Raw genomic sequence first — 16148 nt, forward strand, 5'->3', positions numbered from 1 at the left:
TTTTTTTTGTCTATTCTGGGTCAATTTTGGGTTGATGTTTGAACAATGTTTAAATGATTGTTAGCTCTTCAGAGCAGGGCCCTCTTTCCTCTTATCTAAGCCCTCTTCTCGACACATTTCACTCAGCGACCATCTTTACCTGCTTTTTCTCCTACTGGTAAATGGCCCCTCTCTATCTATGGCCGCCAGCCCCAAGTAGTACAATGATTACTCCCTCGCTACTTACATCTAAGCTGTATTATGTTTTGAGAATTGTGGTGTTCTTTGTTACCTGCACCCATTTTTGTTATTTATTTACTGTTATGCTAAGTTTTGTCTCCCTGTACTATCCTTTGTACGGCGCTGCGAAACACTTGTGGCGCCTTATAAATAAAATATAATAATAATAATAATAATTATTGACGATTTTGGGATGATTTTTTATGAATAGAACACTTTTAAAACTTCAAAATAGAACTCACATCACAGCAATTTTTAAAAGGAACTCAAATTGACTTTTTGCAAATGAGTCATTTGCAATAGAACCACTGTAGTCGATTTTGCGGGGATGCTGGTTTTATTCTGGTCAATTTTAAATGGAACCAAAATCGACTGTTAGTAAATATACCCCCCAAGTGTATTCCAGATGCGAGCGACTTCACAGTGGCTGACTTAGACGTGTCCAGAAAACGGTCCTGACAAATCAGCTTTTTTCTAGCCACCTCCCCATTACCTCCCCCAAATGCTGACTACCTGTCACTCATTTTACAAATAAATCCTCTGTGCGTGCGCAGTGCGGCTTTGGAGCATGTGCAGTAGAAAATAATTGCCACACTGCACACAACATTGACATTGCTTACAGTGATGTCACAAGGGGAGTGCGGCCCGCACGGGTGTAGTAAGGTATGCCGGCGTTCGGGCTCCCGGCGACCAGCATACCGGCGCCGGGAGCCCGACCGCCAGCAAAGGAGCCCCTTGCGGGCTCGCTGCGCTCGCCACGCTGTGGGCACGGTTGCGCGCTATGCGCGCCACACTATTTTATTCTCCCTCCAGGGGGGTCGTGGACCGCCACGAGGGAGAATAGCTGTCGGTATGCCGGGTGTCGGGATGCCGGCGCCTGTATACTGTGCGCCGGGATCCCGACATTCGGCATACTGAAGACCACGCGCCCGCACCTGGGTGTCACCTGCTGAGGGGTGACACCAAAATGTCGGCTCCTGCTCAGTAACAGGAGCAGATTGCATACAACTCTGAATTAGGCCCTATGTAAGAAAATAATATTTCTTTTTTTACTAACCGCATTAATAATATATTATATACCTACATGCTCTAGTGTCACCAACAGATGGACCTTTTACATCTTTTTTTCAAGTGTCAAAATATTCACATTTTTTTGCAGAAGAAATGAAAATAACTTAGTATTGCAGTGGTGGAAAAAAGTCTTTATTTTGACTACAAATAAATTGGCACGTGTGTGAATATTATCTTTATTTTGGTTTCTTGGGTGGTCTGTAATATATATTTTTTTCTTCTATGGAAAATAAATCTCACCCTTTTACTTGTGAGGGATTGAGATGTGCAAATGGAATTTAAGAAATCTTCCTAAGGTATCTATGAGAAATATTTCCCATTTTATTCTAGAAAACTTTACCATATAGTAAAATGTATTCATATAATGAAACGTAATTAAAGACGTATTAAAAATAATTCAAGCATCCCTGACTAGAGGAAGTATAAACATATTTTATGAAATAGCATTAAGAGTAGAATCTATATGGTACCAAAATGTCTATTTGCCTTCTGCCCACAATGTTTTCTCTCTGTGGGGCCTATTCATTATCACTACACATGGGTAAATGATAGCTTCCACATGTTTTTAGTAACAGGTCCATTCATTATTAGAGGCTTTGATTGACCACCTAATTTTTTACAAACTCCAAAAACTGAAAGTTTTCAGCATTTGCCTTTGGGAACCTATGCCAACTTCAGATGGCGTGGGTTCACAGAGCCCTTCTCCTTTCCATAGAAGAAGATCCCTTTGCCTCCCCCTAGTTGCAGCCCTGCTTAATACAAGGCGAGTACTTGCTTATTAAACACTGTGGTCAAAGCGCTAAAGTAAGCAGCAGGGTGGTGGAAACCAAGGGTTAGTTGCCTTGGAAGGGAGTATGGAGTACTGTAGATGATAGTATACATAAGTGAAGCTATCACACATAACAGTAGAGGGCCCTGGCCGTTATATATCGCAGCAAGAGGAGCATGGCTAAATCTGTATTTTTTTTATATACAGGGCCGTTGTTTCAGATGTATTAAATGAAGACAAACACTGCATGCTAGTTCCAAGTAGTCATGTTGAACAAAAGCAGCCTGGACAGGAAGTCACACCCCCATCACAAGCAGCTACATCTATATAACTCACATGGCAACACTAGGTTAGATTAACATTACACAAACATCTTCCTTTTTTTTTTTTTTTTTTTTTTTTTATGCTGCAGATATAACATAACTAACAATGCTAACAATGTCCTCCATTACTTTGTTTATTTTGAAACTATAAATCAAGTTTGTCAGGTGGCCGTGAATGACGGCCACTACGAGTAAAAACAGGAAGTTGAGTCGGAGATGAAGTTCGTTGGGCAGGAGTCTGTATAACTCTAGCGGGTGATAATGATGGACTGCCATCTGGAATGTCTGCATGTTCCATGTTCTCATTTTCTCCAAATTCAGGTATAACAATCTGTGGCCTTTCAAATTCCTGATTCACCATTGGCGCAACCGGCTCCATAATCAAGCCAGGAACGGAATGCCCAACATTCTCATGTAGTATTGTCCCTTCAGCTACTCGCAAATCCACACGATTGCGTCTGTACAAATTACCTTCCACATCCACAAGATATGAGCGTGGTGCAACCTTGCGCACACAGGTACCAAGTCTCCAACGGCCTGTGCGATCTCCAGGAAGGGGCTTCATGCGAATTGGCTCACCAATAGCAAGTTCAGGCAACTCCTTAGAAGATTTATCATACCCCAGCTTAGAAATCTGCTTCCTCTGCTGTAGCAATTTAGGCACACCTTGGACTACACACGGATAGAGCAAAGTGCTGGCAACTGGTAAAGATGTCTTAAGTCTCCTTGACATCAGACGCTGTGCAGGACTAGTCCCAATGCCCTCGGTGGGTGTATTTCTCCAATGTAATATGGCCTTCCATTGGTCTGTATTATCACTGCTAGCTTTTTTGCACAAATTCTTTACTATCTTAACTGCAGACTCAGCTTTACCATTCGATTTTGGATAACGTGGGGATGAAGTAACATGCTCAAACTCCCATTCAGAGGCAAATCGTCTAAATTGTTCACATGCAAACTGTGGTCCATTGTCAGAGATCACTCTTTCAGGCTGGCCATAACGTGCAAATTGTGCCTTGCAGTGCTTTATTGTAGTCTCAGATGATAAGTCTGGGAGAAGCTCGATTTCCCAAAAATCAGAATAATGGTCCACTATTAACAGAAAGTCTTTGCCTGCATAAGTAAATAAATCCATGCTCACAATCTGCCATGGACGCACTGGTATCTCATGTGACATCATAGGTTCTTTCTGTTGTGCATGAGCATATTCATTGCATGCCGAGCAGTTACCAACATAGTTCTTAATCTCACTTTGCATGTTAGGCCAGTACAATGTATCTCTTGCTTGTCTGTAGCATGCATCACCTCCAAGATGGCTGGAATGTATGCGTGCCAGCATCTCGGATCTTAAAGATTTTGGTATGATGACTCTTGGCCCTTTGTACAAAATGCCATTCTGTACGCTGATCTCATCTCTAAATGACCAATAGTCCCTCACTATGATTGGTGTCTCTTCTTTTGAGTCCGGCCATCCAGCCAGTACAATAGACTTCAAAATCTGCAGGCTCTCATCAGTCATGGTGTGCTGCTGAACCTGCTGCAGTCGCCGATCAGTGACATTCAGATAATCTGCCTGGTTAATCTTTGCAAAGTCAGTCATTACCGGATGCATGGTGCACACTGTGTGATAACTCTGAGCTGCTCCAGAACTCCCATCCATAGCTATTGCTCTACTAAGAGTGTCACTGATATACATCTCAGGGCCTGGCTTGTAGGTGACACAGAGATTGTAATGCTGTAATGTTAACATCATACTCTGAAGTCTTTTAGGTGCACACAGAAGAGGCTTTTTAAAGATGGCAATTAGTGGTTTATGATCAGTCTCCACTGTGATCACGTCCCGGCCGTATAGAAAATAATGAAAACGGGAACAAGCAAAGACAATGCTCAAGCACTCCTTTTCAATTTGTGCATAATTCTGCTCAGTTGGAGTCAATGCTCTTGAAGCAAATGCAACTGGTTGTCCTTCTTGCATCAAGCAACATCCCAGTCCAGTTTTACTCGAATCACTTTGTACAGTTACTGGCTTGGTAACATCATAATACTTCAGCACAGGTGTAACTGTGACCAAATGCTTTATTTCCTCCACAGCTTTATCATGCTTTGGAAGCCAGTGCCATATCGAATCTCTGTCCAGAAGCCTGCGCAGGGGTTCACATACCTCTGAGAGGCGAGGCATAAATTTGGCCAAATATGTCACAAACCCAATCAAACGTTGCACAGACTTTACATCAGTGGGCTTTGGCATTTCCAAGACAGCTCTAACTTTTTCAGGGTCAACTTTCAAACCTTCAGAGGACAGGATATGACCATGAAAATGAACCTCATTCAACTTAAATTGCAGTTTCTTCACACTAAGTCTTAATTTCACTTGTCTGCAACGATCCAATAGCGCTAGCAACTTGCGGTCATGATCAGCCTCCGCTTCCTTTACTGTCTCGCCACAGCCAACCACAAGAATATCATCTGCTATCGGCTCAATGCCGCTAAGTCCAATCAGCAATTCGTGTTGTTTTCGCTGGTAAACCTCAGGTGCTACGGAAACTCCAAAAGGAAGTTTAAGCCATCTTTTCCTACCCCAAGGGGTCCAAAAGGTTGTCATATAACTGCTTTTATCATCCAGCTTACATTGCAGAAATGCATCACGTGCATCAACCAGTGTAAAGACTTTTGCTTTGGACAGCTTATATAAAACATCCTCCAATGTCGGCATAATATAATGAGATCTTCGCAGTGCTTGATTTAAAAATTTAGGATCAATACAGATTCTTAACTTGTCAGGCTTTGCCACAATGACCATATTGCTAATCCAGTCCGTTGGTTCAGTCACAGGTGCAATATGCCCATCTGCTTCATACTGATCAAGCAAAGCTTTCACTTTCGGTTTGAGGGCTATAGGCACATTGCGTGGAGCACACTGGAATGGTGGAACACTTGGATCAAGTTCAAAATGTACTTCCCCAGGAACAGACTTCACTGGCCACTTGAACACATCATCATAGGCCTCTATTATTTGCTCTTTCCTCAATGGTCCAGACAAATCATGTTCCATCTTATGTAACTCAGAAGGAATAGTAAATTGCATCAACCCCAAACGCTCACATGTGGAACCTGACAATAATGGTTTCTGGTGGGCCTCTACAATTTCAAAAGTAAGCACATGGGTATGTCCACTAACAACGCATTCTGTTTTGAACCGTCCCAATGATTTCATCAGCTCTCCAGAATACAGCTTCAGTTTAGTGTCACTTGGCAGTAATGGAACTCTAGGAGCCAATTTCATCTTATCTTCCAGACTCATAACATCACATGTTGCCCCTGAGTCTAATTGACATGGTTGCCTCTTATTATTCAAAGTCAGATGTGCAAACCACTTTTGGCCTTCTTATCTTATAGTACCAATACATTCTGTTGAATAAATCACCTCAGCACTATGGGTATCAGCTCCAGGTGTTTCATCTACTATGTGTACTTTCCCTGCTTTATTCCAGCTCTTGTTTGATAAGCACATTTTAGCAAAGTGATTGGTAATACCACATGATCTACAGGTTTTCCCAAATGCTGGGCACTGCTCTTTCCCTAGCCTGTGCCTATTACCACAGTATTTACAGGCCATATATTTGGCTGCTGGTGAGTTCTGCTGCCGATTTGCACACTTTGGGCTATCCAGCAAACCACCCTGCTGTGCTGTTGTCTGTCTGTAACATTGACATTATCAATCTGTCTGTCTATTGCTCTGATTCTCTGGTCAGTGAGCTCTGCTGTGCGACACATTTCAATAGCTGCTGACAGATCTAAATTCCGCTCTCTCAGGAGACGGCGGCGTGTGTTTTCACAATTTATGCCCAATACTAATTTATCTCGTATAAGTTCATCTTTCAATGTGCCATACTCACAGGTTGCTGCCTTTTCTCTCAGCCGGGTAACAAATTTATCAATGGATTCACCTTCCTCTTGTTTACTGCAGCCAAAAATATACCTTTCATAAATGACGTTTTTTGCAGGCTTAAAGTATGCCTCCAATGCATCCAGTATTGCTTTTACATCTGTTTGTTGCTGCGCAGAAAGACTCAGGCTGTGCTTATAAACATGACGGCATTCACTGCCCATCACTCTCCTCAGTGTGGCTGCTTGCACCTCAGCTGATTTATCATTCAGGCCAGTAGCTAAAGAAAAATCTTCAAACTCAGCTCTAAAGTTCTCCCAGTTGATGCACAAATTGCCACTCATCTGCATCCCATCAGGTGGAGGAATATTGTTGTTAGTTGCCATGTTGTTGTACTCCCACTCCAGAGAAGGCAGACAAGTTTAACACAATGGTGATTCAATCCACTTGATATCTATGCAATCCTTATCCTTTTCTTGTCACTGCAGGTCTTCTCATAAGCTTGAGCTGCTGCTCTGCCAATAATCAGCATCATTTGTGGGCTCAGGAACTTCTGACACCATGTTTCAGATGTATTAAATGAAGACAAACACTGCATGCTAGTTCCAAGTAGTCATGTTGAACAAAAGCAGCCTGGACAGGAAGTCACACCCCCATCACAAGCAGCTACATCTATATAACTCACATGGCAACACTAGGTTAGATTAACATTACACAAACAGCCGTAACTAGCTGTGTGCCAGCGCTGCCTGACATACAGCACATATGCACTGTGGGGGCAGAACCGCTGGCAACATCCCCAGGTCTGCGCCGCAATGTATGTGCACTCTAGGTAGCTGCAGCGCCTGGCTACTTGTTTCAGTGTTACATAGAATGGTAGCTTGTAGCTTGTCATCTGCACACTCTGCCCCTCCCGTCTTCCCGCTCTGTGGTTGCAGTGTCTACTCTAAGGTAAATTTGTGTCCTCTGGAGAGGGGAGAAAGACAACCAACACACAGACACACACATCCCACCCCATCTACCTGGCAGGGGCTCTACCTGGCATAATGTGGGCTCTACTTGGCACAATGTGTATCAAGGGCTCTACCTGGCATAATGTGGTCTCTACCTGGCATGTGTATCAGGGACTCTCTACCTGGAATAAGGGGCTCTAATTGGCATAATGTGGACTCTGCCAGCCATAATGTGTATCAGGGGCTCTACCTGGCATAATGTGGACTCTACCTGGCATTATGTGTTTCAGGGGTGCTACTTGGCATAAAGTGGGCTCTACATGGCATAACGTGCATCAGTGCTCTACCTTGCATAAAGTGTATCAGGGGCTCTACTTGGCATAATGTGGACTCTGCCAGCCATAATGTGTATCAGGGGTCTACCTGGCATAATGTGGACTCTACCTGGCATAATGTGTATCAGGGGCTCTACCTGGCATAATGTGGACTCTACCTGGCATAATGTGTATCGGTGCTCTACATGTCATAATGTGGGCTCTACCTGGCACAATATGTATTAGGGGCTTTACCTGGCATAATGTGTATCAGGGAAGCTACCTAGCATAATGTGGACTCTACCTGGCATAATGTGTATTGGTGCTCTACCTGGCATAATGTGGGCTTTACCTGGCATAATGTGTATCAGCGGCTCTACCTGGCATGTGTATCAGGGGCTCTACCTGGCATAATGTGGGCTTTACCTGGCATAATGTGTATCAGGAGCTCTACCTGGCATGTGTATCAGGGGCTCTACCTGGCATGTGTATCAGGGGTGCTACCTGGCATGATGTGGGCTCTACCTTGCTCTACCTTGCATAATGGGTATCATAAGCTCTACCTGGCATAATGTGGCCTCTACCTGGCATAATGGGTATCAGGGGCTCTACCTGGCATAATGCAAACTCTACCTGGAATAATGTGTATCAGGGGCTCTAATTGGCATAATGTGGACTCTGCCAGCCATAATGTGTATCAGGGGCTCTACCTGGCATAATGTGAACTCTACCTGGCATAATGTGTTTCAGGGGTGCTACCTGGCATAAAGTGGGCTCTACCTGGCATAACGTGCATCAGCGCTCTACCTTGCATAATGTGTATCAGGGGCTCTACCTGGCATAATGTGGACTCTGCCAGCCATAATGTGTATCAGGGGTCTACCTGGCATAATGCGGACTCTACCTGGCATAATGTGTATCAGGGGTGCTACCTGGCATGATGTGGGCTCTACCTTGCTCTACCTTGCATAATGGGTATCATGGGCTCTACCTGGCATATTGTGGCCTCTACCTGGCATAATGGGTATCAGGGACTCTACCTGGCATAATGTGGACTCTACCTGACATAATGTGTATCAGGGGCTCTACCTTGCATAATGGGTATCATGGGCTCTACCTGGCATAATGCAAACTCTACCTGGAATAATGTGTATCAGGGGCTCTAATTGGCATAATGTGGACTCTGCCAGCCATAATGTGTATCAGGGGCTCTACCTGGCATAATGTGGACTCTACCTGGCATAATGTGTTTCAGGGGTGCTACCTGGCATAAAGTGGGCTCTACCTGGCATAACGTGCATCAGCGCTCTACCTTGCATAATGTATATCAGGGGCTCTACTTGGCATAATGTGGACTCTGCCAGCCATAATGTGTATCAGGGGTCTACCTGGAATAATGTGGACTCTACCTGGCATAATGTGTATCAGGGGCTCTACCTGGCATAATGTGGACTCTACCTGGCATGATGTGTATCGGTGCTCTACATGTCATAATGTGGGCTCTACCTGGCACAATGTGTATTAGGGGCTTTACCTGGCATAATGTGTATCAGGGAAGCTACCTAGCATAATGTGGACTCTACCTGGCATAATGTGTATTGGTGCTCTACCTGGCATAATGTGGGCTTTACCTGGCATAATGTGTATCAGCGGCTCTACCTGGCATGTGTATCAGGGGCTCTACCTGGCATAATGTGGGCTTTACCTGGCATAATGTGTATCAGTAGCTCTACCTTGCATGTGTATCAGGGGCTTTACCTGGCATGTGTATCAGGGGTGCTACCTGGCATGATGTGGGCTCTACCTTGCTCTACCTTGCATAATGGGTATCATGGGCTCTACCTGGCATAATGTGGCCTCTACCTGGCATAATGGGTATCATGGGCTCTACCTGGCATAATGTGGCCTCTACCTGGCATAATGGGTATCAGGGGCTCTACCTGGCATAATGTGGACTCTACCTGACATAATGTGTATCAGGGGCTCTACCTTGCATAATTGGTATCATGGGCTCTACCTGGCATAATGCAAACTCTACCTGGAATAATGTGTATCAGGGGCTCTAATTGGCATAATGTGGACTCTGCCAGCCATAATGTGTATCAGGGGCTCTACCTGGCATAATGTGGACTCTACCTGGCATAATGTGTTTCAGGGGTGCTACCTGGCATAAAGTGGGCTCTACGTGGCATAACGTGCATCAGCGCTCTACCTTGCATAATGTATATCAGGGGCTCTACTTGGCATAATGTGGACTCTGCCAGCCATAATGTGTATCAGGGGTCTACCTGGCATAATGCGGACTCTACCTGGCATAATGTGTATCAGGGGCTCTACCTGGCATATTGTGGACTCTACCTGGCATAATGTGTATCGGTGCTCTACATGTCATAATGTGTTTTCTACCTGGCACAATGTGTATTAGGGGCTTTACCTGGCATAATGTGTATCAGGGGAGCTACCTAGCATAATGTGGACTCTACCTGGCATAATGTGTATTGGTGCTCTACCTGGCATAATGTGGGCTTTACCTGGCATAATGTGTATCAGCGGCTCTACCTGGCATGTGTATCAGGGGCTCTACCTGGCATAATGTGGGCTTTACCTTGCATAATGTGTATCAGCGGCTCTACCTGGCATGTGTATCAGGGGCTCTACCTGGCATAATGTGGGCTTTACCTGGCATAATGTGTATCAGGGGCTCTACCTGGCATAATGTGTTTCAGGGGTGCTACCTGGCATGATGTGGGCTCTACCTTGCTCTACCTTGCATAATGGGTATCATGGGCTCTACCTGGCATAATGTGGCCTCTGCCTGGCATAATGGGTATCAGGGGCTCTACCTGGCATAATGTGGACTCTACCTGACATAATGTGTATCAGGGCTCTACGTGGTATAATGTGGGCTCTACTTGGCATAATGTGTACCAGGGGCTCTACCTGGCATAATGTGTATCAGAGGCTCTACCTGGCATAATGTGGGCTCTGCCTGGCACAATGTGTTTCAGGTACATTACCTGGCATAATGTGGGCTCTACCTGGCATAATGTATATCAGATACTCTACCTGGCATAATGTGTATCAGGGGCTCCGCTGTGGTGTAATGTGTGCAAGTGCCTCTACTGTTGTGTAATGTGTGTAAGGGGTACTACTGTGTGATGTAATGTGAATAACAGACACTACTGTGCCATGCAATGTGAATTGGTACTATTCTGTGGCCACACCCCTTCCCCATAAAGCTGCACCCCCATATTTAAGTGACAGCAACATATAGTAATCATCCCCAGGGCAGAAACCATGCACGCCTGCAGCCTAATGGAGTTTCACTAATTCAAACATGGTATAAGCTGAAAAATAGATTATAAAAAAAATTACTTTATAAAAAAATTATTTAACCCCAAAGAGTCATTAAGAACCCTTGTAAAGTGTCAAGATGAAAAATCCAGCTCGATTCAAGTTGTAGTCTTTTTCTGGACTGTTGTGTCCACGGATAGAGAATGGAACATTGTCAATACTTTTAGATCTCAATTTGGCCATACTGTGCTTATGCAGGCGAAAATTTCTCACTGCTGCCAGTTTGTAGTACACACGGATGGCGCACCAGTGTTGCACCGTTAGTACTTTAAACAGGCCAGAGGCCACCTAATATTCTAAAACTTTTACCAGAATACAGATGCACCACAATCTCACTCGGGGGTAAGATAACTACAGGTGGTGCATTCCAAACACTTGTAACAATCTTTCTTCTGACTATTCTGAAAATGTGGGGAAATCAATATATACCCTATAACATTTGACCAGTATATCCTTACTATTTCTACTATGGTGTAGCTAGGCATAATCCTACTGTACAATAATAGTGGTAAATCAGGGTCTGTTGACACAGTAGGCCATAACTCCTAGTCCATTGCTTAGTATCGTTTGCTCTTTGTATTATACTCATCAACCCACGGGATGAACTTATCCATATTTTTACATGTGGTACTGCTAAGAATGTCCTCTCTGTTTTTAGAGAGAGCTTTGGCTTTAGCCTTACTTAACTCTCTATGTTGGCAGCCCCTCCGAATAAATTTGGTCCCCTCAGGGAACACATGTGGCCGGTGCAGAATTGGATTAAGGTCTGTGGAGGCCCCTGGGCGACAAACATATATATATATATATATAGAAACCAAGAATATGGGCACAAGCGACCAATGGTGTCTATAGTAAAGGAACGTAAAAAATATTTTTTATATAAAAAGCATGAGCATATTTATTTTACACGAGTAAAAACACTGATATACTTTGATTTAAAAAAAAAAATGCTTAAGCATAAGAATTCATAAAAAATGCATAAAAAATACACGAAAATGTGATTAAAAGAGAAGAAAAAATCTAAAAGTACAAGGTACACATCGGTTTGTAGTAAATGTGTAGAAAGTGCTTATCTTAGGTTCAGGAGGTTGGTCTGGGAAAGATCATGGAATGCCCAACGCGTTTCGTCCTTCAGGACTTCATCAAGGGTAGTGTGGTACTGGGACAGGGCTTGTATTTATACCTCTGTCAATTAGAAGACTATGTGTGACATCACTTCCTCCCACAGTGATGTTTGGGGAGAACAGAAATCTTTGTGTGTTTTATATTTAAATGATTTGTATATGAGTAATACAAATGTCTCTAAACAAAGCTAATCCTTATCACATATTTAAAAAACGAGTAGTTTAGTGAGTGTAGGTGATTTATTTACAATGTACTGGCAGCAGGTACTTCCGCCCCACTTCCGGTGGTACGACAGGCTCTACTACGCTTGCATCCACTTTTGTGTTCATGATCAGATGTCGGAAGTCCCAAGCGGGCTCTTCTGCGCATGCGCCCGCTTCCGCACTTGGTAGCACGTCAATGAAGTCACGTTGCTTCCGTCAGACGCCACGTCCGCGTCATCACGTCACGTGTTGGAACCCGGAAGCTCTGTGTGCCGTGGAGAGCGTGCTGGAATCGGAACTCCTCTGTTAGGCCGCGCGTCACTTCCTTTAGGGATTACATTCAGTGGATGATATCCGGGGTTTAGTTGAGACGCACGTGAACCGCAAATGGTGATTCTGAAAACATTTTTTCAATAGTGGGTCCCAATGTTAAATTCACAATTTAAGATTGTTCTGTGTGACTTCTTCATTTGGATCATATATGGATATATAGTTTGTTGTCCGGAAAACATATGGAGAAAATAAAAAATATATACATTACCATGAAATCATGACAGGCTTATTAATAACCAGATATGTATTAATTTGTATGGAGAAAGTAAAATTTAAATTACCAAAGGATCATGACCGACTTATTTAAAACCAGATATATATTAATTTCTATTTAAATGAACCATATAACTAATAAATGTTAATAAAAGGTATTAATAAATTAATAAATATAGTGCATTAGTAAATAAAGTGCATGTGCTACGTTACTTATATCTCTTAATAGTATACGAGAGTGTGAGTGCTACATTGATGTGTTTTGTGTATAGTGCATTAGACTATATCCATACTTCATAGTAAAATGGTGAGGGCCAGAAGTGTTTAGGGGTTGTGTGAGTGAATGGTGATATATTTGGTTTACAGCTGTTTCACTGGTTTAGGAACTCTCATGTGCATGCAATGTCTCTACAGCACCTAGTCTTCTCCGGAGGTCACCCTCCTTGATACTGGCCAGGCCCATAAAAATGCTTAGCTTCCACGATCGGACGAGAGTGGGCGTACCATTTTGGTATGGCTGTAGTCTACTTAGCACCAGTTCACCAGTGGTTTTTCACAACTGAAATATAACCTAGAAATAAGAATAAAGCGCCATTCCCAAACACCACAGTGTTTATTATAAAGGGGGGGCGGGGGGGGGGGGGGTGAAGGGTTAACAAGAAATTAGAATTCAAAGAAAAGGAGAAATCTCATAGCTTTCATTGAAACCAGTCGGATGCATCGTCTTCAATTGGAAAATCCAAAACATTTCCCTTCTGGATAGCAGATTCGCCAGGTCGCCACTTCTTTCGCCCAGTGCGACATGTTCTATGGCTTTATATGTTAAGGCCTCAGGATTGGAGTTATGGTGCGACAGGAAATGTTTGGAAACTGCATGTGTTTCCACCTTGTTTTTGATGTTCCGAACGTGTTCTTGGATCCTTAGTTTCAGCTGCCTTTTCGTCTTCCCAATGTTTTTTTTACCACAGTCACATTCCAAGCGGTAGATTACAGATGTTGTATTGCAGTTCATATATTCTTTAATCTTGAATTCTTTCGCATCACCTGTTGCAGAGAAGGTCTTCCGGTTTGGATGTAGGTACTTGCAAATATTACAATGTCCACACTTGTAACTACCTACACACCTGATGAGGGGTTCTTTCTTGTTGGTCACCGATCTTAACATGCTTGGTGCCACTAGGTCCTTGAGATTTTTGGACTTTTTGAATATAATTTCAGGTTGTGGTGGTAATATGTCTTTTAGAACCGGGTCCATTAATAAAATGTTCCAATGGGTTTTCATTGATTGTCGGATGATTTTCTCGTGTCTGCTGTAGGTTGTGATAAAAGCAGTGGAGTCCTTTTTTGGTTCCCTGTTCTTGTACGTTAGAAGGTCATTTCTCTCCAGAGTGCTTGTTTTAGTTACCGCCTTATCGAGAATGTTGGTAGGATATTTCTTTTCCAGGAATCTATTTCTATATTTCTCGAGTTGGTTATTGCATTCCTCTGTTTCGCTGCAATTCCTTCTGATTCTATGAAACTGGGAATAGGGGATATTATTTTTCCACTGTTTTAGGTGATTACTCCTGTAGTCCAGGTAGCTATTGGTGTCTACTGGTTTGATGTAATTCCTTGTGACAATTCTGTTTTCTTTCCCCACAAGAATGAGGTCCAAGAATTCAATTTGTACCTGGTCCACTTTGGAAGTGAATGTGAGATTCAGGTCATTATGTGACCTGAATCTCACATTCACTTCCAAAGTGGACCAGGTACAAATTGAATTCTTGGACCTCATTCTTGTGGGGAAAGAAAACAGAATTGTCACAAGGAATTACATCAAACCAGTAGACACCAATAGCTACCTGGACTACAGGAGTAATCACCTAAAACAGTGGAAAAATAATATCCCCTATTCCCAGTTTCATAGAATCAGAAGGAATTGCAGCGAAACAGAGGAATGCAATAACCAACTCGAGAAATATAGAAATAGATTCCTGGAAAAGAAATATCCTACCAACATTCTCGATAAGGCGGTAACTAAAACAAGCACTCTGGAGAGAAATGACCTTCTAACGTACAAGAACAGGGAACCAAAAAAGGACTCCACTGCTTTTATCACAACCTACAGCAGACACGAGAAAATCATCCGACAATCAATGAAAACCCATTGGAACATTTTATTAATGGACCCGGTTCTAAAAGACATATTACCACCACAACCTGAAATTATATTCAAAAAGTCCAAAAATCTCAAGGACCTAGTGGCACCAAGCATGTTAAGATCGGTGACCAACAAGAAAGAACCCCTCATCAGGTGTGTAGGTAGTTACAAGTGTGGACATTGTAATATTTGCAAGTACCTACATCCAAACCGGAAGACCTTCTCTGCAACAGGTGATGCGAAAGAATTCAAGATTAAAGAATGTATGAACTGCAATTCAACATCTGTAATCTACCTCTTGGAATGTGACTGTGGTAAAAAAAACATTGGGAAGACGAAAAGGCAGCTGAAACTAAGGATCCAAGAACACGTTCGGAACATCAAAAACAAGGTAGAAACACATGCAGTTTCCAAACATTTCCTGTCGCACCATAACTCCAATCCTGAGGCCTTAACATATAAAGCCATAGAACATGTCGCACTGGGCGAAAGAAGTGGCGACCTGGCGAATCTGCTATCCAGAAGGGAAATGTTTTGGATTTTCCAATTGAAGACGATGCATCCGACTGGTTTCAATGAAAGCTATGAGATTTCTCCTTTTCTTTGAATTCTAATTTCTTGTTAACCCTTCACCCCCCCCACCCCCCCCACCCCTTTATAATAAACACTGTGGTGTTTGGGAATGGCGCTTTATTCTTATTTCTAGGTTATATTTCAGTTGTGAAAAACCACTGGTGAACTGGTGCTAAGTAGACTACAGCCATACCAAAATGGTACGCCCACTCTCGTCCGATCGTGGAAGCTAAGCATTTTTATGGGCCTGGCCAGTATCAAGGAGGGTGACCTCCGGAGAAGACTAGGTGCTGTAGAGACATTGCATGCACATGAGAGTTCCTAAACCAGTGAAACAGCTGTAAACCAAATATATCACCATTCACTCACACAACCCCTAAACACTTCTGGCCCTCACCATTTTACTATGAAGTATGGATATAGTCTAATGCACTATACACAAAACACATCAATGTAGCACTCACACTCTCGTATACTGTTAAGAGATATAAGTAACGTAGCAGCACAGGCACTTTATTTACTAATGCACTATATTTATTAATTTATTAATACCTTTTATTAACATTTATTAGTTATATGGTTCATTTAAATAGAAATTAATATATATCTGGTTTTAAATAAGTCGGTCATGATCCTTTGGTAATTTCAATTTTACTTTCTCCATACAAATTA

The 16148-nt window shown here is 42.9% G+C and overlaps 2 pseudogenes; one reads left to right on the forward strand and one right to left on the reverse strand.

The window, feature by feature from the left end:
- Positions 1 to 13168: 13168 nt before the first annotated feature.
- LOC134930670 (5S ribosomal RNA) lies at positions 13169 to 13288 on the reverse strand (annotated as a pseudogene).
- Positions 13289 to 15655: 2367 nt separating this feature from the next.
- Positions 15656 to 15775, forward strand: LOC134930671 (5S ribosomal RNA; annotated as a pseudogene).
- The last annotated feature ends 373 nt before the right edge of the window (positions 15776 to 16148 follow it).

This window comes from Pseudophryne corroboree, chromosome 5 (assembly GCF_028390025.1).
Source record: "Pseudophryne corroboree isolate aPseCor3 chromosome 5, aPseCor3.hap2, whole genome shotgun sequence".
Lineage (NCBI taxonomy): Eukaryota > Metazoa > Chordata > Amphibia > Anura > Myobatrachidae > Pseudophryne > Pseudophryne corroboree.